The sequence below is a fragment of the Chenopodium quinoa genome, unplaced genomic scaffold (assembly GCF_001683475.1).
Source record: "Chenopodium quinoa cultivar QQ74 unplaced genomic scaffold, ASM168347v1, whole genome shotgun sequence".
Taxonomy (NCBI): Eukaryota; Viridiplantae; Streptophyta; class Magnoliopsida; order Caryophyllales; family Amaranthaceae; genus Chenopodium; species Chenopodium quinoa.
The window spans coordinates 12,244,266-12,247,434 of NW_018742738.1; positions in this window are offsets into that span (position 1 = coordinate 12,244,266).

Genomic DNA, 3,169 nt, shown 5'->3' on the forward strand with positions numbered 1-3,169 from the left:
GATAGCACTCTCGGGCCATCCTCTGATCTCCCCTTAGGGACCCGACTGTTCCATTATCCCTCTCAAACTTGAGCAACATAAGAGATGGGATTATAACAGCCTTGGAATTATTCAGGGTTGGTCGTCCCAGAATCATGTTGTAGGTCGAGAGTTCTTTTACTACCAGGAACCGGACTACCATGTGTCGTCCTTCCCCTTTTTCGCCCAGGCGGATGGGTAAATCCACTCGTCCCACTGGGTGGACGACTCCTCCTCCAAACCCTACTAAAGGGTGGGATGCCGGATGTATGCAATCAGTCTGATATTTTAGTTTCGATAGACATTTGCTACTGATGAGATCTGAGGAGCTTCCGGTATCTATGAGGATTCGGCCAACTCTCTGGTTGGCCACTTTACATTCAATAACGATAGGGTCGTCATGCGGCCCTCTTACCCCTCCTAGATCTTCTTCAGTGATGACAATCTCAGGAAATGAATATTTGGAGGGCCGTTCTTGGTGAACGGAATTTACATCTAACCGTCTGATATTGTCTTTGTTGCCCCTAATAGTGGGGCCGCCTCCTGAGAAGCCGCCTGCAATGGTGTAGACGACTGCATCATCTGTATCGGAGTTGTCGGCCTGTTGATTCTTTTTGGTCGACTGCTTTTTTGAGGAAGTGTTCCCCGTAGATTTCTTGACATAAGTGTCAAGATCACCTTGCTCAGCCAGGCGGTCCAGATACCGCATGAGACTGATGCATTCATTGGTGTGATGACCAACATCTTCATGATAAGAACATAATTTTTCTTGGTTCCGGTTGTTTGCAGAACCCTTCATGGGGACCGGCTTCTCAATTGAGATCCGTCCCTTGATTTCCTTTAGGATAAACTGGCTATCCTTGTTAAACGCATACTTAGGGGAGTATGGTTTGAATTCTTTTTTCTTTTTCTGGGCCGGCTGTTTAGAGGAATCAGCCGCCCAGACCTTTTTTCTCTTCTCGTCTTTGTTTGACGACTGCTTCTGTCGTCCTTCTCTTTTGTCGGACCTTTTCCCGTCTGACTGTTTTACCGTACTACAAAGATCATTCGCCTGTATATAGGCTTCCGCTTCAATCAAGGCCTCTTGAAGAGTTGCCACCCTCTTTCGGACCAAATCAAATTTGAAGGTCGACCCGTCTTTGAGACCTCTGAAAAAGTCAGTATAGGCTACTTCATCCGGTAACCCTTGAATCTGTATTCTCATCAGGTTAAACCGCCTGATGTAAGAACGAAGCCCCTCCTTCTCGCCCTGCTGAATTGTTCCCAAATCAAGGGTCGTCTTCTTCGCAGGGATGTTCATGGCGAAGTTGGAGGTGAATAAGTAAGCAAGCGTCCTGAAGCTATTTACACAACCAGTCGGCAGGTTGCCGAACCATTGTTGTGCGATTCCTTTGAGAGTCGCTGGGAAACACTTGCACCAAGTGGGATCATCCAACCCTTGAAGGTACATCAGGTTGGTGAATACCATCAGATGGTCTTCTGGGTTAGTAGTGCCGTCATAGGCGCCTACTAGTACATTTTACACTTTGGCCGGCTGAGCGGCTTCAGTAATTTCCTTGGAGAAGGCCGACGGCTGTTCGCCAAGTCTAAGCAACCGTAGCTGCCAGTCCATAGGTTGGACGTTTTTTGCTGCATGTCCACCAAACGGAGGTGGCTGTAAGAAATACTGTTGTTGCGGTACAAATAGTAAGTTTGGTACCGCCTGGTCGCTATGATAGCCGGACTGACGGGAGGTGCCGCCTGACTGACTCTCATGATACGACTGAGTATGCCTCATCGAGGTATTTCGCAGACTGTCTTGGAAGTTTGAAGTAGAGGCCGACTCTGACAATCGGTCACTCTTCTTCTGCTCTAGCAGTAGCCGAGCGTCTGTGTATGTTTTCTTCGACCCGTCCGCCTGAATATGACGAACAGGTTTCCTAGTTCCTGGAGTAGGAAAACGGTATTTTGTGAAATCAAGGGCAGTCGGCTCCCGCTTCCTAGATTTAGGATGAGGAGTCGCCTCTCGCCCTTGAACTGGCTTCCTCTTCTGTGAAGTGGAGGGTTTCTTAGCCGACTGCTCCTTATCCAGAGCAGGCGGCTTCTTGTTGATCAACTCTTGAATTTCTCCCTTGAAGTCCCTCATGAAGGTCATGAGTTCACTCCTTGTGATGGGAGCAGACCCATCAGTCGGCTGTTGCCGAACAGGCGGTGCGCCTGCTGGCTCGCTTCCTGTATGAAGATGTTCCCGTTCCCTCCTTTCGGTATGACGGGTACGTCGGGCCCTTAGGGTCCCGTCTGAAGCTGTGTGAGCTTCAACTTCAAATTCATTCTCAGTATCGTGGTCCGACTGAACTTGAGGGTCGTCTAGGGGACGCCTCTCTTCAGGAGCCGGTACAAACGTGGATGCCATCTCAGAAGTACTCTCCCCACAGACGGCGCCAAATGTTTCGGGGTTTTCTGATGTCCTGCGGGAGAGTTACAATTCCGAGACTGGAACCGGACGCCTGTACCTGCAAAACAAACGGATGCTCCGGATGATTGGAGATCCGCCTCCAACGGTCAAGTTAGTACTTGATTAAGGAGTAATTAATGCGGAAATTAAAGTGATTGGGTCTCTCTAGGTGAGAGTGTTTAATGTGTGTAATCTGCGTTTTTAGCATGTTTTTTTCCCCTTAATGAGGATTAAGGGAGGTATTTATAACCTCGGGAAACGTGCCAATCTAGGTTTAGGTTAACCTTGGGCTGATTGGGCTTCCCTCGGAAGTTGGGCCTAGGTGACCGGTTATCCCAGGTGTCATGGGAAGGACACGTGTCGTGTCGTAATTGGTCCATGGTGGACGGATCATTGCTTGACACGTGGAAGGCTCCTATTGGCCCATGTGACGGACACATGGCGGAACCTGATTGGTCCACTTGTCAGATGGTGATTGGTGGGGAAAAATCCCCTAATCAATTCGTATGTAAACAATCCGTAAATACTCCTATTGAACCTAGCCTATGCTATTTAACTAAGCCCAATTAATTGAGATTTGAACCCTTGTGGGCTAAATATTCCATAAATATAGCCCACTTATTTATTAGACCCAACCCTACTCTACTCTTTACTCTATAAATACCTTTCAAAATCCCCCACAAATAAACTCAAAAATCAAATTTTTGAGTATTATTT